The 24,736-nt window shown below is 46.7% G+C and overlaps 1 long non-coding RNA gene across 2 annotated transcripts in view; it reads right to left on the bottom strand.

Annotated features, from left to right (window-relative positions):
* Positions 1-7,006: 7,006 nt before the first annotated feature.
* The window catches only part of LOC127681198 (uncharacterized), a 151,368-nt gene continuing 133,638 nt past the window's right edge, over positions 7,007-24,736 (bottom strand). For both annotated transcript variants that reach the window (XR_007977088.1, XR_007977089.1), the window contains 2 exons: positions 8,209-8,437; positions 7,007-7,822 (listed from right to left, as the gene is read on the bottom strand). This is a non-coding gene — a long non-coding RNA (uncharacterized LOC127681198). The remainder of the gene's footprint in view (positions 7,823-8,208; positions 8,438-24,736) is intronic.

Here is a 24,736-nt window from a genome sequence, read left to right as displayed (position 1 = left end):
CACAATCTTATTTATCTGTGAACTCTGTGAGCTACAGTAACAACCAGCCCATTGGTAAAAGGATGACATGAGTCTTTAGGGATTAGATTTAAGACTTGCTCCATAAGATGGAATTCATGCTTGGTGCTGTTAATAGGGCCAAGAACCCACACTGGGAAGTCATTAGGTCCCTGTAGACAATTACTGCCTCGATTCAGCTAAATGGACACAGTATTAAGCTACACCCTAAATACTTATCTTTATACCCATAAGATGGTGCAGCTCTGGGCCCTCATCAGAGAGGCTTTCTCTTTGAAGTAGGTGGCAATTCTTTACAGAGACTCACAGCCATTCAAAGTGCAGAGAGTACGAGGCTGTGGAGCGTTCAGCTCTTAGTGGGAAATCTGTATCATATCCCTCCCGGCTCAGGCTTAGGGATTGTTATAGAAATGGGGAAAATGGCTGTAAATTAACTTAATCTAAATTCAATGTAAACCCAGTGTTTCAGTCACAGCGGCCATGTCCCCAGAAGTGTCAGTACAGGAGGCTCCTGTCACCACAGAGGGCCCAGAGTGAAGCCCTTGGCAAGCTGCCTGGTGCCTCTGTTTTCCTCCCTACATCAGCTGCCACAGTTCCCAGGCTTTTCCAAAGAGCCTGGACCAGATTGGAAGGTGCCCTGATACCACACCCACCCAGAACCCCAGACCGTGACCTTATTTGAAAACATGGGCTTTGCAGATATAATTGATTAAGTTACGGTGACTCTGGAGAAGGGCTAGTCCCAGTCCAATATGATAAAGCCCTTATAATGAAGGAGAAGCCACACATACAGATACATATACAAAGAAAGCCTGTGACCAAAGAGACAGTGATGTGTCTGTAAGCTAAGGATCAGGAAGGACGAACAGCAGTCATCAGAAGCTAACAAGAGGCCTGGGAGGACCCTTCTCTGGAGCCTATGGAAGGAGTATGGCCACACCAATGCCCGGATTTCAGACCCCTAGCTTCTAATGATGTGATAAAACAAACTGTTCTTTTAAGTGAACATAACAATTTGTTGCAGTAGTTTCAAGGTATAATACAGGGCTATGTCCTAGGATCCTCCAACTTTCTTTCCCTTGAAGTCATCTTAGTCTGGGATATTAATATGCGTCAGATATTAACCTCTAGGCAGCAGAACCCACAGAAGCTACTGGGTCTCTGGCTGCACTGCTCAGTGACTAGATGGAACCCCTGACCCCGGAGGGACCCAGGAATGACCAAGGAGGAGTCAGAAGACTCCAAAGAACCTGCAGAGTCTCCCACTTTCTACCCATTCCCTGCTGAGACAGAATCAAAGGTTCCCAGTAAAAGACATGCCCCACACTTCCCAGGCAGTTCCACACAGTAGAGGCTAGGAGCTGAGTTTATTAGGTTGCTAAAGCAAGGCCAGGCAGGATGCTGGAAGGAGTGCCCACCTACTTACTAGTGGCAGTGTTGGTACAGTTCATGGGTATGACCAGATCTATGCTGGACAGTGGAACCAGCTCTTGTTGCCACCTACAAACCACTACTTTCAGTGCCCACACAGTGTACCTGTGCACAGCAGCCTTTGGATGAAGGCTGGAGCACAATCTCTTTGAGGTGCCTTATTCATAAAACACACCCAGAATCTTCCCTCTCAAGTGCCTTCCTACCCAACTCCTCCAGGATCCCACTACAACCCCAAACACAGAACGACCATCTGGGGATTTTACGTTTTATTGACTGGGTTCTTTAGGGAAGCAGCAGGCAGGGGTTTCCACATGTCATAACCCAGAGTTGAACACTGAGCCTGGCCTTCCCCAGCTTGGTCCTCTCTTCACACAGAACTGAGCCATCCTTCCTGAATAGGAAATGTCCCCCGTACATTTGTGTGTTTAAATACATGGTCTCCAGCTGGTGGTACTGACAGACGGCTGTGAGCCATTAGGGTTGGGCCTTGGTGTTTGCTAGTCAGGCCCCACTTCCTGTCTGTCCTCTGCTTCCTTCCTGTAGACACAATGTAACCGGTTGCCTTACCCTCACAATGCCAAGCCTTCCCTGCCTTGATGGGTGCTATCCTCTCAGACAGGGAGTCAAAATAAATCCTTTCTCCCTTAAGTTGTTTCTTGTCAGATACTTGGCCACAGTGATGATAATGTACACATCCCACCCACTGTCTCTGCCTCACCTCTGGCAGAGTTTATAGTCCACAAAGTTTATCAGAACCCCCCACCCCCTTTATTTTGGTGGGTTTTGAGACAGGGTTTCTCTGTGTTGCCCAAGCTGCCCTTAAATGTGCCATCCTCTTTCCTTAGTTGCCCAAGTGCTAGATTATAGGACGTGAGCTACAATACCTGGGTGCACTTGTCATTTTAAAATGGAAAGGTAGAGAGGTGCTGCTCTTCCTGAATCCCTGAGAGAGCAGGCTGACAAGAGCTGCCTTTCTTCACATCGCTTACTCACATGAACAAGTTACCCAACATTCTGAGCCTTGATTCCCTCACACGAAAATGACGGGCCTGGTGGGAACTTTCATCTAGGACCCAATAAGGTTAGTATAACATGGCTGAGAGGTTGATACAGCTTACTGTCCTTATGTTTCCAAGGAAAGCCAGACTCCTGGTGTCATAATAGTCAGATTCCTTGTGGAACAGGCCTGTAATCCCAGCCACAATAGAAGCTAACACAGGAGGGTCTCAAGTTCAAGTCCAGCCTGAGTCACAAACTGAGTTCAAAGCCAAGATGAGAAATTTTAGGGAGATCAAGAAAATAAAGAGAAGACTGGGAAGGACGTGGCTCAGTGGTAAACACATGCCTGGCATGAGTGAGGCCCAGGTTTCAATCTCTGGTATCACAAAATACTAGCACCAAAATGTATTATAATGGAGGCAACTTTCTAACCACCCTCCCAGCTTACATTTCTCAAGTTAAGGGGAGCCAAGCAAAACTGTATCTGTATTCCCACAAGGTGTCTACAGTCCAGGTTGGTGCACCCATTCCCTGCTGTGCCGTTAACGCCTCCTAAGGGCTCCTCACTCCATTTCTATGGGAGGGCTGACCTCTCCAGTACACTGTCATGCTGCGCCCCCCCCTTTGGGGAGTCATGATGAGGAAGTTCCAAGGGTCCCACTGAGAACTTGGAAGGAGCCCAACCTAGTCCGTTCTCCTGCCCAAGACAAACGAGGAGAAGAAAAGATCCCTGACCCGACCCTGGCACACTCAGATACTCTTTCATTTGCTTTTGAGGCTTTCTGGTCGGGTGGCAATGCTAGCCCAGCCTTCCTTGGTAGAGTTTCAGGACGGCCCTAAGACCAGCTGACTCGTCATCTGCCACTACACCCAAGTGCCTGGCACAGATCTATAGTGAGATCAGACTCAGTCTCTGTAGCTTTCCAGAATGGGGCTTCAGAAGAGGGCTGTGCTTTTGTTTCAAATAAAAGATTTTTTTCTTTACACTCAAAAGCATTCACCCTGGAAAGTGCTGCTGTAAGGACAGAAGGCAGGAGCCAGTCTCCACGTCCTCCTGAGCATGTCAACATTCTCCACGTGACGCAGGAAGAGGGGTAGCACAGCCACAGCAAGTCCCCAAACTTTACAGCATATGTGCCTCTCCAGCATGGATCCACTCCATAGCACATTGTTAAAGTGATGAGTAGTGATAGACTTGCCATGAATATTTCAGATAAAATCTCTCTCCACAACAGTTGATGGAGACAAAGGGCGTTATAGGAAATGGAAGAGGAAATGAAAGAACTCGTGTGTGTGTGTGTGTGTGTGTGTGTGTGTGTGTGTGTGTGTGTGTAGTAAAAAAGCATACATCAGACACTGGTTTCAATAAATGAAGCATTCAGAATGTCTGGGGCAGGTGCAGAGTGCATGTATTCCCTCCTCAAACCTCAGGGAGCTCAAGCCTGTTCCCATAAACCCCAATGATAATAGAGAGGCCCAATTCTGGAAGCTACCCTTCTGTTGCTCTGTGAATAGCACTTAAGGATGCTTAAAGATGGAAAGTCAAGAGAACAGAATCATGGAGAGATAAGCCAGAGTAGCAGCAAGCAAGCACCCTTGCTCCCTGAAAGAAAATGAGAAAAGGCTTCTGTATGGGGTCAGCATTTCTCCCAGCAAAAATGTTTGCAAAGGCTGCCTACAGCTCCTTCCATATTCTCAAAGATCAGCAGCCAGAGACAAAGACCCCAGCATCCAAACAAGAGGTAGAAAAAGATGAATAGATATTTTAAAAGGTTAGAAAGGAAAGAAAACCATCAGAGCCACTTCGTCCACAGATGAAGCGTGAGCCACAGGTCTAAGAACATGGAGTAGGTCAGCACCCAAGGGCATGAAGAGGAGGAAAGCCATGAGCTGTGTCTCTATGTCCTGTCTGTTTGCACAGGTGTCTGGACCTGGCTGAGGTAGAATCTTCTGCCTTAAGGGTGTCGCTGAGTCCTTCCTGATGGGAGGGAACACGACATGTGCATCAGGGCATGCCTCACACAGAGTCTTCTGCAGGCAAAGCTCTGCCCCCACTCCCAGTGCTATCACATAGCTGGTACTGCTTCCTGCCCAAACTGCCCCTGCTCACAAGGCTTGAAGGCCACAGTGCTGGAGGCAGCCCTAATGCCAACTCAATATGCATTCCCCAATCTTCAAATGGAGAAGCCGAGAACCAGAGACTGTTGCATCCTATATATAAGACTTGGAAACAGATGACAGGGTGGCTTTCTTATCAGGACCCACAAGTCTCAGGCTTGCCTGCCTCCCAGAAAAGAAGGTCCTCTTTCCTTGCTTGTTTGAACTAAACTATCACCCAAAATCATCAAGATGGCACAATCATCTTGGAGAGGCTAAGATAGAACATCAGGATCCAAATTTAGAGAGAGGAAAAACTAACACCCAGCATGGGCCATCCTGGTACCGTAGGTGGACCCACCATAGGACCTTGGCTTCTGGGAGGACCAGCCATGGGGGGAGTCACCAGAACAGCCTGGACAGAGGGATGCTGGGATCTCCAGGCTTCAAAAAGCAAGGTCCTTGCACTGCTCCTTCCTGTGTTGCCACAGGTTTACCCTCTTGCCTCCAAATATGTGTTCCTGTGCCTCCTCAGTGAGGCCTTTCCCAAGCCCATGGTGGGAAACTGCCTCAATTCTCCTGCTTCCTATACCATGTTTGGCTTTCCCCATAGCACTTACTGTTTAGACTTTCTATTGTTTACTGTTTATTTTATCATCTATCATTTTCTATTTTCTAATAACTTCACACAGACATGGAGTTTGGGTTCACCCCTGTGTTCCCCAGATGTGTTAGCTAGTATCTGATACACAAGTGTTCAATATAGACCAGTTGGATAAATGAAAGCTAGGCCTTCCCTCACTCTTTCAGGAATACATACACATACACACAAGGACACAAACATGCACATGCATAATACCACACACTCTCACATACACATGCACATGCACTCACAGGCACACACATACATGCATTAGCACATATTCATGCACACATACATACATGCATGCACACACAGATACATTCATCAGTCACATATGCATATATACTCACACACATACATGCATACATACATGCATGAATATAGACACATACAGTTATATATGCACATACACTCACATGTATGCACAATGTACATGCTCATATATATTCACATGTGCACACACACATATACACAGGCATACACACACACACACACACACACACACACACTCCTGCCTTTCTTTCTCTTCTTTTCCAACTGTACCCAGTCATTCATTCCTATTAACAAGTATATATTAGGCTAAAGTTAGCACCATATGCAAGACATTGATGCCACTGGATTTCTCCAGGGAATGATGGACAGACACTTCAGTCTTTAAGCTATATGTGAACTAAGTTTTGATTTATGTGACTGTAATTAGCTATTTGATGTGTTAAGTTAAAAGTAAATTTAGAGGAGGGGATTAAGCTGGCATAGAGGCCTTGTCCCTTATCCCCAACACCATCCTACTACAAATGTTTCTGGGATGATAGTCCCTAGGATGTAGGTAGGCTGGTGAAATGGGGTAACAATTCTTTTCTAGTTCTGAAATTGCCTGAGATGTGACTGTTACTTCTATAATGAGGCATCTGAGAAACTTCCCATCAGGCAGAAGGCTATGAATTAATGCAAATTCCCCACATACATAAACCATGGTGCTTTCATCTCAGCTCATAGATGCCTTTACCGTTTATCATGCTCACTCCAGCGTGGGGGGTGTGTGGAACAGATTTCAGAAGTCCTAGAAGACCATGCGGCTTGCGAAACGAGGGGACATAGGCAATGCCTTCAAGAAGGTGGGAGCCAGAAATGATCATAATCTGAAGGATGTCTGGCCAGTGCATCACATGATTTTCATAGTTTTCTTCTGAAACTTTCAAGCTGTTACAGATTTTCTACCCAGAGCCTTATTGTGATCTTACTTTTTTCTTTATTTGTTCTATCAGGTAAATGCTATCAGGACGGTGAAATGAACCTTTCCTCGGGGCCACAAATATTCTAAATGTGGCTGTTGCTTCTCTGGGTCTTTCTGAAGGTAGAATACCTTTTTATTTTTATCGTCTTGGACTTAGCCTGGCACCCTGGAACTGTGGCTGCTCCTTAAGTGGAGATTAGTTATGACTTTCTCAGAAGAGATGTGTGGTATCCCCAGATACCACCCCAAAGACAGTGCCCCCCCCCCGAGTCCCCCGATTCTCCTTCCCTTTTCTGCTACTCATGTATCATCTCTGCTGTGGGTAAGGCAAGGAAAGCAAGAGTCTCCCATATGAAGGTTGATGGAGGCCTCTGAGGAAGGTATGAGCAGGCTTCCCAGGGACCCATGGTATCATTACATTAACTATATAAACTTACATACTTTATATAACACGATAGGATGCTGTAAGAACACAGAGTCAGTGGTCGGTTCATCGTTCAATTAAATACCATGGGGGGGTGGCTACTTTTTCCCCCTCTATCCTGGTGTCTTGGTAATAATAATGTATTGGTTTGCAATAATAAAAAAAGTAACCAAATTCTGTTTAATTAAAAAAAGTAAAGTACAACTGTCCAAGCTAGGACAGACACAAGAGATAGGACTAAGTCATGGGTAGGGGACAAGGCAGGACGTGAGCTGAGGATTGGTGACCTTCTGCCTAGGTTGGAGTGGGTTCCAGCCTCCCAGCAGACCAAGGTATCGCTTCCTCCAACCACAGCTTCTCCTTTGTATGATCCAGACACCAGGTGCTGACAAAGTCACAGCTGGGATGAGTGAGGCAGGGAGAAGGGTACCCAAACTGCTTCAGGAGCAATTCACTGACCACGTCAGGCAGCATCTGTCAGAAGTGGACCCAGGTTATGTGTAACCCTGGGTGACACAGGCGTGACATTCATTTGACAGCTTCTGAGAAGTAGGAATGTCTCAGGGTGCTTCTACTTAAGGTGACCCGGTGCTGGGTACAACAAGTGACTCCAGAATACCAGAACACAGAGGAGAAAAGGGGCATTTCCTCACAAGGAAGGTTGAGTGGAAGGTTGACAGCTGGAGCAGGACCCCAAGCTTATGGTGGAAAGTGGCGTCCAGATGGAAGGGGATCTGATGAAGAGGAGGTCTCTTCTCTCAATAACTATCAGTACAGCCAATGACAAGTCAACATGCCATCCATGCTCTCTGGCTTTTTCTGGTAGTTTTGGGATACATGCTGCTACTCTGGCTTCTCTGGTTCTTGTGCCAGATTTTGCAAGGTGAGATTCTGCTGTGCTATCCTCCATTTGGTGGGTCTTGGATGGGCAGCCTGGGTGCTGATATCCATGTTATGTGGTCACTGTCAGTTCCTGCAAACAGGGAGAACATTTATCAGAATGGAACTTCACTGCCCTGTTTCCATTATGTCAATGATGTATAGAGTGGAGAAGGGGGATGAGTGGGAGGTAGGCAGGATGCTGTTGGTGCATGGGAGGAGGTAAACAAGGCCAGAGGAGTCGATGGAGTGTGAGGAGGAAGGGCTCATAACATCAGAGACAGCATGCAGAAAGGGGCAGAAATCATGCACACTCAGGAAGGCCAGCCTGGGCTGGTCCACACAGATCCCTGGCCACGACAGTGTCACCTTCTGCTTTGCCCATCTGCCTCCTGGTCCAGAGGGGACCGTCCCAGCCCTGCCTCCCCTTCTCCTCCTCTTAATGGCCCTCCCCTAAGCATATCAGAGAAATGAACTTACTTCTACCACTTGAGTCAGTGTGCCTCTTGTCCAGCTCTCCCGGGGCTTCTGGAAGTACATGTCTTGGTGATCCCTCTGAGCGTCAGCATCTCGGTCATTGGATGCGCTGGAATCTGCCTCTATAACTTCCTTTCTTCCTGTTCTTCAGGCAGGTGGCAGGGTGCTTTGTCCCTCGCTGGACAAGATGCAGCAGGAGTGGGTAACGCAGGGCCAAATCCGAGACACCAGACTGAGAGGGACAGGAAGGGGAAACACGGGCAGTGCTGGGTGATCTGGACCACTGGTCACCTCATTCTAGTTCATGGGCAGGCAGCTAGATGAGGACACCAGATGGACCAGAACTGCAAATCCAGTGTACCGACAGGTCACCTTCCATGAAGACTGAGCCCTTTCAGCACATTGGTCTTCATTAACATGGGTGCTAGCAGATCCACTTCCTGGGACAGGCTCATGCTTTAAAACACATCAAAACTAGCCAGAGTCAGAGAGCTGATCTGCTTTGTCAGTCCTCATGGAAACAAATCTAGCAGCACCTCTATAAAGCCCCTGGAATGGACCATCCTCTTGCTAAGGCTTCCCTCCAACAGATGCCCACTTGGAATGCCCAGTCCACCAGAGATATGTAGCCCGGTGGGTGGGACATGTCATTAAACAGAACCACCTGGATCAACTCCAGATGGGTCAGGCACTTTGCTTCTGCATTATAGCCAAGGACTGTGCCAAGCCAGGCTGGATCAACACATTAAAATCACAATGGTGATCCACAACTATGACAGTAACAGCAGTGTAAGAATCCATTCCTAGAGAATACAGTTTAAAGCACACACTCTGCATGAGTACACTTGGACATTAGCATGTATCAGAACTACCCGGAAGCCTTATTAAAACCCAAATCTTTGACTATAGTCCCAGTACCCTGGCTTGTGGGTCTACAAATCTACATTTCTAACAAGTTCCCAAGTACTATGGCTGTGGTCCAGATGCTTATGCTTTGAGAACCTCATATCCATACCAAGAGAGTTCAGTGGTAGCACCTACTTAACATGAAATCTATCACTAATATCTTCCTGCCTGCCTGCCTGTCTGTCTGTCTATCATCAACCAGGACTCAAAACTCAACCAAAAGAGAGGCATAAAAACTACAACACAAAGAAAACTTCTGACCAATGTAGCACATTCATTTTAAGACAAAGAACAAGGAAACCTTAACATTCTTTGAATCTGCCTACTTCATATGTTCATTCACTCACTCATTCATTCATTCATTCATTCATTCATCAAAAAAATCCAGGGCAGGTGTTTATTCAAAGAAACAAATCACAAGCCAAGAACAGAATCCAAACCAGAAGTCCCAGAGCTATTTTCAGAAATCAGAGTCCTGGAGAAACCCCTGTTGTGTGCCATTGCTGGAGTCAGTAGGGTCAGGAATGTCTGTGAGGGGTGCCTTTGGGCTTTTTCTTCCTGTGTTCTGCCAAAGAATTCACTGCTGATCCAGGCCATGACTAAAGCAATGCCTGGCTGCTCCAAGATCAACTGTGAGTTGTTCAGCTGTGGGCCCAGACCTCAGACATGGTCTTCTCAGAAATCCCACAACTTGGGGAAGGCAGAGGAGAGACCTCGGATAACTCCTCAGGAAGCAGAGAATTGCTGAACCATAGTGATGACAGCACAGCCTAACCACCATGACAAATATCATTTCCCAGCACTGTGGTCTGCAGCTCCACTTGGCCCTTTGCCCTGGCTAGCCCCTCTTCCTGGAAAACTGCTGCTCCCAGCTTTCTCACGCCAGGTTCCTGTGTCTCGCGGGCAGAAGCTTCCCCTTCAAGTCTCTCCTAACTGTCTCCCCACCAACCCTCTGTTTGCCCTGGGTAACCACATGCTTGCCTTGTCTTCAGTGCTTTCTTCATCTCCTGAGCACTACTGAAACAATTTTATCACTTATTTCTCTCCATCCAATGCTCCCCAGTGAGCTCAAAGGTGCAAGGGCCTCACCTCACCGTCACCCCAGTACCTCAGCAGTGCCTTGTCCATGGCAGGTTCTCTGCTGAGTCCCCTAAGTGAACAAATGCATGTGGAGAATGAAGAGGACTAAGCACGAGGCGCCACACAGTCCCCAAAGTCAGGACCCGAGATCGTCCCTCCTTCCTCTCCCTTTGGGTAGTGGGAGCTCAGGCTTCAGAGGATGTGAAAGACTGAGCGGTCCTCAGGTTGGAGAGCTAAGTGACAGGAGATAGAAGGCAGAGACTATCCTGGGACTGAAATTGTGCCAAATCCCCTCCCAGATTAACCCCTTTGGAAAGAAAGATGCTGGTGAGGCAGGTTTACCTAGACAGAGAGCCCAGAAGGGAACCAAGTACAGGAATCATGAAAGTCTTCAGGGACAAAATAATTGGCTTCAACCCCTATGTTAAGCAGAGAGGCTTGTCTCTCTGAGGTTTTGTTTCTTCATCTATAATGAGAATAGCTGAGAATATCCAAGGCTGGTGGATTGTATCTGTAAGGAAGAAGTAGTTAACATGGGCACAAGTGCTCTGAATACAGCAAGTGCGGAGCCTGCCACTGGAGTTACTAACAATAAAACCCTGAAGTCTCTCAGGATCTGGACAGCTGACATGTCTCAGGTCTACATCTCCATCAGTCCTGTTCTGCAAATGACTCTCTCAGTCTTGCTGAACCCTCAGCACCAGCTGTGGAAACACTCCAGCCCAGAAGCAGCAGCCCAGGGGTGGAACACTGGATGTCTGGAGCTAGAAGCAATGCTTACAAGCAGAACCACACCTAGACTCCCAGGAAGAGCCTGTGGGGGCCACAGAGGAAGGCCAGGCACAGTCAGTGGAACCTGAACTGTGAGCTGTGGGAACAAGCCAGGTGCCCTCTACTTCCCAACCAAGGTTTCTAGATCTCCAGGTCTTACAGACAGAAACTCTAGAGGAGCCAGGTGCACTCTTAGCACTGGATCTGGTTTCTTTGGGTCCTTGCATGAAAGCTATACTGCCTTAAGGCACGGCCTGTGCTCTTTCTTCTTCCTCAGCTATCCCTGTGGTGACTAAAAGACAACTTCATGTTATAGATGACATCCCTTCCTCTGACTTTTTCCTGGTTGGTAACTTTAATGACAAGTCTCATGCAAACAGTAAGGTTATCCTCTCCATTAGGGTATCATTCAATATAGCCACTGGCTGTTAGTCACAGACAGCTGAGAGCAGATGTGGAACTAAGCTACATTCTCAGGAACATACTATGCAGTAGCCAGTCCCTATCATTAACCAACCTACAGTCAGGCTGGAACAGACAATCTCATACCACCATCATGAATGGGGTGTCAGAGCTAATTGCAATAATAGTAGTAGTAGTAGTAGTAGTAGTAGTAGTAATAATATCCATGATGGATCAGACCATGTGGGGAGCAGAGTAAGGGCCTGGGCAAGGCCACCTTTTTATGCCCTGCTATGCTCACAGGGCATCTGGAGCATGGGTGAGATCTCAGCTTTCTGGAAATGTTGCTTATAAGGTAGTTATGGGGTAGTTATAAGGGTGTTAGTAGCCTCTGAGTCAGGAAGGCTTCAGGGAACTATCACCAAGGGCTAAAGAATGGAAGAATTTCAACATTCAGGAGAGGGGCAGTGAGTGAAGGGAGAGAGACAGGAGGAAGATGAGCTGATAGGTGTAGGAGGGTCTCCCTGAGACATTAGTTGGAGTCCAAGGCACCTGGGAGCCCTCTAAGGCAAATGCTCCACAAGTTGCCTAGAGCCTCCAACTGCATCTCAGCTGGTTCTGGGTTGATTATGTCATCTGAGGAGACACTTGACATCTGCCTGTAGATGATAATGAACATGTGCACACCAAGGGAGAAGACCAAAGCATCTCACACTCTGGGGACCACTGGCCTCAGAGATGAAGCAAGGGGCTAAAGGGAATGTGAAGGACTGGGGAAGCATACAGACCACAATCTGGGAAGAGCAAGGGACAACCACTGGACACTGCTAGTTTAGGCAGCTGTGGGCAGGTATGGCTATGGCCTGTCTATAGGTTTGAGGTTGGGCGGAGTTGGTCTGAAATCCCATTAGTGGGACTATCTCACTTTGACCTTTGCTAGAGTTTGCTTGGCTCTGTCTCCAGGACTCCTCGGAGCTTCTGAGCATGCCTACTGCTTGGTCCAGAGAGGCCCTCTCAGCAATTTCTTACCTTATACTCACTCGACTGTTAAACCGGACTCTTCTATCAAAGCCAGCAAGCATTCTGCCCCCTGTATTCCCAATGGATGCCACTCTTGTAGCACCTTTCACAGTGGCTGATTGCTGGTCCTGCCTCCTCCCCCCAGACCATGAGACTTAGCTTAGGAACCACATCTAGATTCAGAGTTATCACATGGCCAGGAGAGTGGCATGCAGGGGGAAGCAGTGCATTTGTGAGACAGGAGTAATAGCTGTCCTGCTGCTGACCCAAGACGAAAATGTCATGAGAACTGAAATGAATCAGTGGCTACTAATGGGCTAGTAGCCTGTCTAGAGAATACTACCATGTATGACATGGCTTACAGGACCGGAACGTCAGTCATCCATGAACAAGTTGGGTGCCTGCTTTCTCATAAGAAATCAGTTGGGCTTTATGTATCAGTAGAGCACACAGATTTAAGACACTGTGGTAAGAGTCAAATACAGTGTAGCTATAGCCAGAATGGACTTACAGGCTAATTCCTTATATTATCTAGATAGCAACTTTGATTCTTGTATCATCAGTATCTGGTGATGATACAAGACATCATAGACACTGACTAGAAAAATGCTTGCTGATTGGAAATCCAATGAATGAATGAATAAATGAATGAATGAATGAATGAATGAATGAATGAATGAGAAAAAAAGAACAGATGGGTAGGAGAGGGGAAGCCAGATGGATGCCCAAGTGTCAAGACCCCAAGCATTGGACTGGGCAAGCTCAAGGTGACTCTTCTGCCAAGCTGTCAATGTGTACATCTCACAGTCTTGCTTGTTGGCAGAGGGATGAAAGACGAGATCTGTAGAGAAGTCAGCCACCAGCTTGTCTGAGGCTATCTCCACCAGAATCTCTGTCTGCAGCCAAGACAGTACTGACCACAAGCTGGTGCTTGGCATGCCATGGGTCTGAATCCCTTCAAGGTCTACCTAAGTCTCATGGTGACTGGAATGAGAAATGTACCCCCAGAGGCTCATATGTCTACACATGATCCCTAGGTGGTGTGCTGTTTAGGGAGGTCTGAAAGGTGTGGCTTTGCTGCAGGAAGTGTGCCATGGAGGGTGGGCTTTGGGAGCATATAGCCTCGCCCCACGTCCAGTTGGCTCCCTTTGCTTCTTGCTTGCAATTAAAGATGTAATCTCTCAGCTTCCATGCCTGCTTGCCACCATGCCTCACAACCTTGACAGACACATCCCTCTAGAATGGTGAGCTCAAATAATCTTCCCTTCTATATCTTGCTTTTGTGTTTTACTACAATAATAGAAAAAGTACTGTGAGGGGGATGAGGTAGGAGGTTTGGGAAGGAGAAACAGGGAAAGAGGATAACATCTGAAATCTAAATAAATAAGATATTCAATAAAAAAGAAAAGAAAAGAAAATGGACTAATACATGCCTCCTGATCTATACATGCTGATGGGAAGGAGGGAATACAACACCATTTTGTGGATTCCATCGGGGAAAGAAAAGAACATCCGGACAGGATGCTCCCTGGCTCTTGCCAAAAACTCCCTCTCAGTTGCCTCTGAAGCTCTGGGTGGGCATGTATGAGCCTAGCATGAGACTGCTCCTGAGCCTTCAGGAACACTCCTGGGAGGGAGTGACATCTGAACGACCCATTCGGAAAGCCTAAGGTTGCAAAAGCATTGCTATTTCAGGTTCAACTGAGTTATAATTTATTTTCTAACTGATCATTACTGCTGCTGGCTCTATAAATAGCCACCTGGGGAGTCAGCTTTTCTCCCAACTCCTCCAAGAGCCTGGCGAGGGTCTCTGTGGTTTCTGGCCTGCCGAGCACACAGCACAATTTTCTGTGCAGCCCTTCAGGGAATCCTCCTGCAGTGCGTGCCAAGGAATCTGCTAAGTTCTACTCAGCTCAGTTCTCCCTCCTGACCCAGATGCCAGCCTCCAAACCAGCTACCCAGTCTGCCTCCCCCAACACAGGAAGCCTCACTCCTGGTCACAGGTGGTTCCTGAACCAAGGTCTGAGCCTCTCTGTATACTCCGCTTCAACCCAGTGCAGCCCTCCATGCTCAGAAGAGGAGCGCTGCTCCCCATGAAGCAGGCCAGCTGCAGCAGCACGTAAGGTCAAGCCTACAGAGAGAAGAGACTTGGTCTGATGGTGTGGGTGGTGTGCTATGAAGAGCCTGTACAGCTTCAGGAAGGGGAGCTGTGGTTTACATGAATAAATCTAAGTGATTTAAAGAAGGGCTGGAGAGATGGCTCAGCTGTTAAGAGCACTTGCTGCTCTTGCTGAGGACCCAAGTCCAATTCCCATAACCCACACTGGATAGCTCACACCTGCCTGCAACTCCAGTTACAGAGATCCGATGTTCTCCTCTGGCCTCCATGGACACTACACACACGTGTGTACATGCAGACAAGCAGGCACATACACATAAATAGAAATAAAAAATATAATGCCTTCAAAAATGTATTTAAGTGTGACTCAGCGTAAGGAAGTACATACGAAGTCCATTCTTGACTGTTCTAACTAGCTTGGAGTTTCTCACTCAGGGGACCTGGGAAGGATGTGAGACTCAGAAAGGCTCACTGAGTTCCAAGCATTATATTATTGCACATTGACATCGCCTGTGCGTGTCCTTATACCTGCTCTGCCAGTGAGGGATCAAAGAAAAGTGATTTGCTCAAAATCAGTGTAAAGAAGACAGAGAATGGGGCTCAAGGCCAAGTCTCCCTGCTACTCCTGCCTGTCCCTCTACCTAGAAGACCAGAGCTTAAGTCTGAGTTTAGTTTTCTGTGTTGTAGCAAACTTTCACCTCCCTGAGGCAGTAAGGGAATCTTCTATGTGTTTTCTTCACACACTGCCCACCCGAGAGCACCACCTACTAAGCCATATTGGAATCTGCTTCTGAGGTCCCTACATCAGTCAAGTCTTAGGTCTGTTGCTACTGGCTGGGTGACTTTGGGGATTAAAGCTACCTTCTGCCCAGTGTTATTAAAAGTTATAAAGAGAAAACATGAAATATCAACATGAGCTCAAAAAATAGCCATCCTATAGTCAACACCCACAACTGGCTCCCTGTCATTGGCCCTTCCCAGCATGTAAAAGCTCATATAAGGCAGGCTCAGCCAGATTGCCACAATGCTGGCTCAGAGTAGCTATTGCTTTGCTGACTGATAGAAAGAATACAAGAAAAATCAGGGAACTCGTAGATTAAAAATGAATGACTACCAAAACTGAGAATCTGAATAAATATTGAACATGGGGTCCATTAAGGTAGCTCAGTGAGTAAGACTTCAGACCACGCCTGATGATCAGAATTCAATCACAAAACCTATATGATAGATAGAAAGAAAGAGACCACCCCTACAAGTTGTCCTCTGATTTTCATATTTGCTATGGCTCACGCATATGCACATGCACATACATGTAAATATGCACATACATGCATACATGCACATGCAGAGGCACACACACTAAATAAGTAAATGTAATTTTTTGTTTAATTGTGAGCTTTTTAACTAAATTTTTTTCAAACTGTTAAAGCAGTGTTGTGTGCAATCTGTGAGTCTTCAGCACTATGCACCAGCATGGGATCCTGCTGCATAGAGTGTAGTTTCCACTTCCAGTGTCTGTCATGGAAGGCTGTGAAACACAGGCTTCAGCTTGGGAGAGACACTGCCTAGGTTAGGTCCCCTGTACCATCAGTTTGAGTGCTGGCCTAGGGGAAATTCCCATCATTTCACCCATAAAACTGTTGAGCTGACAGGCCTGTGCGGCAGCAGAGATGAAGAGGATGTAAAAAAGACTCAAAAAGCCCAAGGAAGTTTATGTCCAGTGCCACTGCCTTAGCCAGCCCATACTGTTGGGGACTTGGCTGCTCCTTGTGCTCTATTTACATAAGCATTTGCACTAGGACAATCTCCATCTACCTAAATCCTTTCCACACAAACATCATTACTTCTTTGATATTTTCCCCCTGGTAGTGAAGACTGAACCCAGGCTTTGGGCATGTTATGCAAGCATTCTGACACTGAGCCCAGACCTTTGAAATACAATTATTTTCTTAAAACAAAATACTAGATCTGACATTGCCAGGCCAAAAGGGGCAGAATCTTTTTTTTTTAAAGACTTTTAACACACATAGCCAAATGTCCATCTGCAAATGGGTGTAAGTCCACTTCCCAGTCTCTGCCTACAGCTGAGTTCTAATTTCTTAAGGGTCTTTACAAATTTGTTATTGGCATCTCATGTTTGCCATCTCTTCACTTTGATTTTACTTTTATTTAATTACCAGGGACTTTGAAATTTTTTTACCTGCCTTACTTCTCTTATGAACTTGTTTCTCAAAAGGAATCTCTCAAGTTATGCTTCATAGGTAAAAGTTACTTGCAGGTCACCTGGTTACAAACTCCGTGGCACACTTTAGGCACACAGCATCATAGGTGGACTCCAAGTGAAATCCCCTCCATTAGACTGGGCCAACAAGACTATATACCAGTGGTTCTCAACCTATGAGCTATGACCACTTTGAGGATTAAACAATCCCTTTCACAGGGTCACCTAAGACCATCTGAAAACATAAATGCTCATAACAGTAGACGAATTAGTTATGAAGTAGCAATGAAGATAATTTTATGGTTTGTGTTTACCACAACATGAGGAACTGTGTTAAAGGGTTACAGCATTACGAAGGTTGAGAAGCCCTGCTATATACCATGTACCAGGGCTGGCATCACTTTGCCTTGTAGAAAGCTGAGCTTGAGAGGCCCTGGGTCCTTTCTTACCTTGAGACTACAGAACTCCGTCTTAGACCAGAGCAAGCCAACATCATATGAAAGGAAGCCATGAGTAGACTGACAACTGATGAGGTAACCTTCCCACCCCAGCAGCCCCCATGTTTTCCCAAAATGGATTTGACTTTCAACTTCTCACAGCATTTACAAAAAGAAGCCTGTGATAAGTCAGAAGGAAAAGTTGAGGTTGGGGAGATAACTTAGTCACTAAAAGCACTTGCCTTGCAAGCAGGAGAATCCAAGTTTGGTCTTCAGAGCCCATGTCTAAGAGTCACACTTGTCATCAGTGGGAAGGCAGAGACAACCAGACTCCTGGAACCCACTGGTCAGTCAGTTCAGCCTATTTGCTGAGTTCTAATCAAGTGAGAGTCTCAAAGAGCTGGCCATGGTGTGGTGGGGAAAATAGCACCAAAGGAGTCACATCTAAGGTTGTCTTCTAGCCTTTGCACATCTGCACACACATGTGACCCCACACACCTGAACACACATGTGACCCCGCACACCTGAACACACATGTGACCCCGCACACCTGAACATGCATACATATACACATGCAAAGGGAGGAAAGAAAATGAAGTTGTCTTGATATCCTTCCAGAAGACAGAACATGACATGTGATAAGGGAAATTCCTTTAATCTCCCATTTGCCAACTTGGAAGGCAACAAACCAAATCCTGTTTCCAAGTCAATTGCAACAAGAAAACTGGTGTGGTCAGTGACTGCTCTCCTGTGAGTATTTGTTTTGCTTTCTTCTTTACTGTGTATTGGCCTTGGTACATGATTTGGCACCCACCCCAGCCTATGTAGCTTTACCTAATCTATATACACAGAGCTTTTCTCCTGAGCCCTTCTAGAACCTGGAGAATTAATGCTCTATGTTTGCAGCAATCTTACCCGCACCCCCCCCCCAGCCCAGGCTTGATCACCTTTGCCTTGTAAAGGCAAACCCATCTTTAGATAGAAACATTATCGGAGCGTGGGTAACTCCCTCCATCAGTAGTATGTGCAAGCAGCCTTCCAGATTTTCACACATAGGATCTTTCCCCTAACATTCCTTACATTTTGGTTGTTCCCTGAGCTAGGCTGTCAGAGGAGAAAGAGCTGTTGGAAACAGGATATTCACATCTCTCAAATTACCCTTCATGGGAAGAAGTCACTTGCAAGTGACCTGGCTCCCTCTCCAGTGCCACACCTTAACCACACAAACCTAGACTGTCAGAGCAAGGGAACTGGCAGCCAAAATAAAGCATGAGGAAGATCTTCAGCAGGAGGTGAGGACAAAGAGAGGCAAAGCCAGATGCACAGCAGCATGAGTAAAAGCAGGGATCTTCTCTGGAGACAGAGGCCTTCCTACCAGCCCCAGAGGACCAGAGGACGGGGTGGGGAGCCACAAGCCAAGCATAACCTGCTTCTACATGGGAACCCAGCTGCAGGCACGCCAGTGACACCAAAGAAATCAGTCAGAGGACCTACAGAATCACTTTGCTACGTGCCTGAGAAGTCCACTTCAGGTCTCTTCAAAGGGGCTGGGGAAACCTATGCCTACTACATGGGGCGCTGAGCATTGCAAGGCCTGGTTGCCCTACTCTAGGGGTATATGATGTAATCAAGGAGATTACACTGACGACTGGTGATACAACACATCAGAGATCCTGTCTGTGAATGTTGCCAGAGGCTGAGATAGGCAGCTAAGGTCTGTTCAGGAGAAGGCAACCTAAATGGATTAAGTTTACCCTCAAGTGGTAAGGAAATGTATGCACATGACTGGAAAGGGTGCTGCCACCTGGGGAGCCCTGAGAGGAGCAGGAGGAGGGCTCAGGATCTCTCACAGACTGCTACATTGTTGGCTGGAGAAGAAGGCTTGGGGGGCAGGCAGAATGAAGCCCAGAGCACTGGCTGGGGAGGAAGGAGGCCAGATATCAGAGGTGCATCCAATAAACAGGAGGGAACAATTTGGAGACTTATGAACGGCGGATTAACATAATTAAAGGGAGCTTCTAAAGACTTCCGTTTTCAGTAGGGATGCATATGAAAGCAAGGTAAGAACAGTAGGGCCTTGTAGAGAGTCCAGGTTAGCAGCCACAAGGCTTGGCCAAAGACACCAAACCTACTCCTGAGAACTAGATCTGAAAGTTACCACAAAGCCAGTATCCATTATGCTTGGAGATGAATTCCACAGGGGGATTAAGAACACATTTTGAAATGTGGTGGATGTAGCCATGGGAGACATAAAGACACAGGTTGGTGACCCGGGAGGAAGAAGTAATGAGTTCAGAGTGGGGCAGTTGGAGTAGTGTGGGGCTGGAGAGATGACTTAGCAGTTAAGACCTGTGCAGCCCCACATGGAGGCTCACAACTGTCTGTAACACCAGTTCAGAGGACCAGCTCCTTCTTCTGATCCCCACAAGCAGTAAGCACTCACATGGTGCACAGACATGCATGCAGGCAAAACACCTACACACATAAAGTAAAAACAAATAAATCTTAAAAAGAAAGACAAGAGCATCCTAAAAGCAGGCATTTACTGCAGGGTGAAGGAAATGAATGGTGCTTCCGAAATGTTCAATGGAGAATTAACTCCAGCAATGTTTCAGCCAACATCAGTGAACAGCTGTCTGTCTACACAACCAATTAATTTTCCTCCTCCTTCCCTTGTTCTTCCTTCTCCCCAAGAGCCAATCAGACTAGGTTCAGAGAACAGGAGAGGAATATGCAGACACATGGAATTCTGGTACTTTCTTCCACTGAAGGGCCATATGTAAAAGTTCCTCATTTTCACACACAAGTTTGAGCTTCCATGTTTATGTTCAAGGCAGTGCACTTCTCTTTCCCTCTGTCCTTTGCCAGGTCCTCCTCTATCCCCCACAGCCACTGCTAACTTCCCAGAATGCATCCTTCTCCTCCCATCTCTTCCTGGCTATCAGCATCCCCCACCCCTGGTTCCCTTAGGAATGCTGGGGAGTCCCAGAGAGAACCACAGAATGAACAAGTCAGGGGAATTTCAGGTTCCTAAGAAGACTGGTTGATTAGTGTGGAAATGGCCCCAAAGGGCGAGTCCAGAGGGCTTGAGTTTTAGCAGTTAGCCAAGGGAATCAGACAAAGATCCTCTGTGACTGAGCCCCTCATTACACCTACCCATAGAGATCTGATTTCTTCCTGTGCAGGTACAGGGGGAAGATAAGCGGGCTCCCTTTGAGAGCCCCAAGAACAGTGTTTACAGCTGCAGCTACACTGGATGATGGGAAGGAAGGAAACAATGATTGGAAAGGAGGAGGAAGAGGTGGGGGAGAGAGAAAGGCTGTGCCTAGGGTGGATTGAAAAGGCAACCCCCTCCAGTTCCTGGAAAACAAGAAGATTCAAGCGAACAGCTCCCAGGCGCCACAGGCGCCACAGGCATTCCTAGACATGGAACCAGCCACGGCTTGTTTAGACTCCATGACAAGGGAGCTGGAGGGTCAGAAGGGAAGCTGGGGAAGGTGGAAGGGTGGCTGTGGTGGCACAAGGCCAGAGCATGAAGAAGCAACGGCAAAGGAGAGCAGTAAACACATGGCAGGAATCACTGTGGCTCTGAAGAGAAGTGCCAAGGATCACTCAGTCTGTGCAGCTTGCAGTCTGTAGATATTTCTGGTTTCCTAGACAACTCTGCCTGAACCAGACAGAAATCAAAACTCATTTAAAAGAATAATTCAGGTGATGGACATAAAAGGAAAGGCAGGGGGGAGGTATTGATCTCCTACTTCTGGATGGGGACAAGCTGGGGGATGGAGCTCTTCTCTGGTGGAAGCTGCACTCTCACTGGGGTCTGTGCCCTCCCCATGACTCTGCACATGTGCCCAAGGGAAGGATTGTATTTCTCGTTCACCAATGGCCATATGAGTTTCCTGGGTGCACAAGTTTGCCAGAATTTACCTAAAAGTGCACTTTAAGCTCTCTTGATTTCATGGTGTGTAAATTCATCCAGCATTTCTGGCCTTCCCAATTAATTTGGATGTATGATCTTGGGTCCCTATGTATCAAACTGAGATGAATAAATTGGCTTCTTAGTTAATCCCTGGCATGTGTCCTTCAATGTTATAATCATAAGATCTGATTTCAGGAGGAAATGGATAGACACAGTCAGAGACCTTGGCTTTTTATAACACCTAAGATGAACTTCTGAGTTATGAACTTATGAAAACTACCCCAAATCATCCATCCCAAACCCACACTGGGGGAAGGACAGATGCCATTAGATGCCTTCTGCATCTCTGGCTCTATGTTTTGCCCCGCTCTGAGATCGGTCTTCCTCTCAGGATCCCCAAGCCCTTCCCATGAGAACCCTGCTTCTTAGCCTGAGGATTGCAGAAGATGGTTCTCTGTCCTTTCCTCCAATTGGCTTCCTTCTCTGTGGCTCTAGGAACAGGTTCTTCAAAGGAGAACTTTACACTTAGGTACATGCTGTTTAGGCTGGGACAGCTGGAGGATTGCAAAGACTCAAACACTCAACTATCCCACTTCTTACAAGAAGAAAACGAATGGGCTGGAAAAAATGGCTCAGCAGTTGAGTACACTGGCTGTTCTTCCAAAAGACTTAGGTTTGATTCCCAGTACCCACATGGTGGTTGAAAACCATCTATAATTCCAGTCTCAAGAAATCTGGCACACTTTTCTGGCCGAAAACAAAGATCCAAAAGATTTTGCACCATATTCTATAAGTCCCCAGAGAAAGGGAGCATGTAGCAGCCTTTAGCTTTGGAGAGGTGCTCTAATTATTCCATAAATATGTCTCTTGTAGTGACCTCTTACACGGGCCAGCACCACCCTACACAGGTAGACAACTTGCTCAGCCCCTTGTCTTTTTAGAGGGGCTTGAGATGTGAGAAGGACTTTGGATGCTGACAGCAGAGAGGAATTCACCGTGCTTCAACTGCTGTTACCTGCAGGCAGATATGAATAGTGGGCACTTGAACAGACTCTGGATTTAAAAAAAAAAAAAAACAATCTAAGGAGTATGGGGTCCAGATTACAAACTGCTGTAGCAACCAAGACAATAATCCTCATTCAAGAATTGATGCTTTAGCACCAGCTGCCTCTGACATTCCTTTGGCCTGGTTCATGCAACCATGTTGTAAGAAGCCTCTTGCCTGCATAGAGCTACTAACCCTGAGACCCAAGAGAAGTTTGGTAGAGATTAACTTGAGCTTAGTGCTTCTTGTCAGGATTTGAGGCTGGAGTAGCCAAAGGAAAGAGACATCACAAAATATACAAATTATTCAATTGCTGGACATGGTTCCTTAAGTGTTAATAAATATCTTTTCAGTGTAGATATTTGGGTAAAATATTTTTCAGTCCAATTTCTGTAGATAAGTCCTCACTCACCTCTTTTACTCAGAATCCTAACAGCATCCAGACTGAACAAAACCTGGGACAGCAGTGGGTTTTAACTGCAGGGCCAGAGAGATCTGAACTACCAATGGACACCTCAAGTGAGCTAGAGTCACCTGCAGGCCTCCCTAAGATGCATTCAGCATCTTTAGCAGCCTTGTATGGGTAGCTTAGTGCGGACCTCTAAACCATGTGGCTTACAGAAGTGCACCCAACCCTTCATCCAGTCTTCTCTCAAGATGCTCTGAAGAGCTGCTGATGAGAGGAGAGGCAAGAGGTACAGAGACACTGACTGTGATGTTTTCATTGCCTCTGGTTGACTTTAAGGAAGGGCAGCTCAGAGCTGGGTCCTCCTAGAAGTGACTTGTAGAGAATATGTGGATTGTGCTGCAGAGGCGAGAGTCATCTGAAGGCAAAGTAGGACCTGAGCAGGAGCCCTGCTGAGTCTCGTTTGTGACTAGGTGGGAACAGGGCATGGTTCCGTACTTTCGTGGGCTAAGAATGAAAAGTGGCAGCCATGCCAAGGAGGACAGAGGGCATCAGCTCTGCCTGGATGACCACCAAGTTCCTGTTGCTTATTTGTTATATGTGACCCAGGATTTGACAAAGTCAGTCTGTTTATAAATAAAATAATACAAACTTTTATGCTAACAGACAGACCTGAAAGAGTTGTCAAATAGGACACAGTATAACTGTGTAGAGCATGTTCATAACCCATCCTGGGTGTAGCCCCCAGAACTGCAAAGTGAATGAATGAATGCATGAATGAATGAGAGCTGACAAGTAAACTAACAAGGCTTTGAGGGTGCAAGGGCACTAGGGCTCCCAGGTCTGGTCCTCTGTACAAGGGCATTAGGGCTCCCAGGTCTGGTCCTCTGTACAAGGGCACCAAGGTACCCAGGTCTGGTCTTCTGTACAAGGGCACCAGGGTACCCAGGTCTGGTCCTTTACATTTTCTTTCCCCACTCCTGAGACTATAGCTGGCACCTGGGCCCCACAGTCCATGGCCAAAATAGAAAGTTACAGAATTATGCAGTTCACCTTCCCACCCAGGCAGACCCCAGCCCGATTCTCCAGAAACCTTGAATACCATTTACACTGGCCAATCTCAAAGTATGGGATATAGCTCTCATGTGCTGACTGGGGATGGCCCGGCCTTCAGGGTGGGTCCAGGTTCCAGGCCCTCTGCCTAGCCACTGCCTGTCAGGGGCAGGCCAAATGGGGTTCCATCGTGAAAACCACTGACTATAAGAGCCAGAGAAGAAAGCTAATTATTCTATAAACAGGCTGTTTGCGAAAGCTTCACCATGAATATGGCTGATCATAGCAGGAAATATGGTGTTAAGACCCAGAAATGGTAAGCTTATCTGGGTTCAAGAGTCAGGTAGATAGAGAAAGAGAGCTCCCTCACCCTATCCCTTCACACACACACACACACACACACAAACAAGTTTTAATTATGTATATGTCAGTGATGGCAGTGTCTGTGCATGGATATCTGCACATGCATCAGGTACCCTTGGAGGCCAGAGGCATCAAATCTCCCTGGAGTTGGAGTTACAGATTGTGAGGCGTCAGCATGAGTTCTGGGAACTCAGGCCTTTAGCAAGAGCAGTATTGGCTCTTAACCCCTCCAGCCCACTTCCTTTCTCTTATCCGCCTCTGCTTCCTTCTCTGTCAACCTGCTCTTGGCACAGTTTCTTTTCTTTCTTTCTTCCTTCCTTCCTTTCTTTCTTTCCTTTTTGCTTACAGAAACATAATTATTTTTTATTTTTATTATTATTTTCTATATTATTTGTTTACGTTCCAAATGATGTTCCCTTTCCCGGTTCTACCCTCCCCATAAGTCCCATAAGCCCTCTTCCCTCTGCCTGTTCCCCAATCAACCCCTCCTACTTCTCTGCCCTGGCAATCCCCTACAATGCTGCATCAAGCCTTTCCAGGACCAGGGCCCTCTCTTTCCTTCTTCTTGGGAATCATTTGATATGTGAGTTGTGTCTTGGGTATTCAGAGCTTCTGGGCTAATATCCACTTATCAGTGACTGCCTTCCATGTGTGTTCTTATGTGAATGAGTTACCTCACTTAGGATGATATTTTCCAGTTCCAACTGTTTGCCATAATTATTTTTTATTCGATATACTCTTTATTTACATTTCAAATGATTCCCCCTTTCCTAGATCCCCCCTTCA

Source organism: Apodemus sylvaticus, chromosome 3 (assembly GCF_947179515.1).
Source record: "Apodemus sylvaticus chromosome 3, mApoSyl1.1, whole genome shotgun sequence".
Taxonomy (NCBI): Eukaryota; Metazoa; Chordata; class Mammalia; order Rodentia; family Muridae; genus Apodemus; species Apodemus sylvaticus.
The sequence above is the reverse complement of the archived record's forward strand: the minus strand, read 5'-3'. Positions and strand labels throughout refer to the sequence as shown.